This window comes from Lupinus angustifolius, chromosome LG05, assembly GCF_001865875.1.
Source record: "Lupinus angustifolius cultivar Tanjil chromosome LG05, LupAngTanjil_v1.0, whole genome shotgun sequence".
Taxonomy (NCBI): domain Eukaryota; kingdom Viridiplantae; phylum Streptophyta; class Magnoliopsida; order Fabales; family Fabaceae; genus Lupinus; species Lupinus angustifolius.
Window position 1 is genome coordinate 17,227,611 of NC_032013.1, and position 429 is coordinate 17,228,039.

A 429-nucleotide genomic window follows, 5' to 3' on the forward strand; every position below is an offset into this window, starting at 1 on the left:
TCCTATCCTCGTCCTCTTCCTCATCCTCATCCTCCTCCTATCATTATCCTCATACTCATCCTCATGGTATCCTCATCCTCATCCTCCTTCTCGTCCTCATCCTATCCTCATCCTCATTCTCGTCCTCAGCGTATCCACTTCCTCATTCTCGTCCTCATCCTATCCACTTCCTCATCCTCCTCCTCATCCTGTCCTCATCCTCATCCTCCTTCTCGTCCTCATCCAACCCTCATTCTCATTCTCGTCCTGATCCTATCCTCCTCCTTATCCTCATTCTCATCCTCATCCTATCCTCATCCTCATCCTCATCCTCATCCTCATCCTATCCTCATTCTCAGCCTCATTCTTGTCCTCATCCTATCCTCATCCTCATCCTATCCTCATACTCATTCTCTTCCTCATCCTATCCTCATCCTCTCTCTCGTCCTC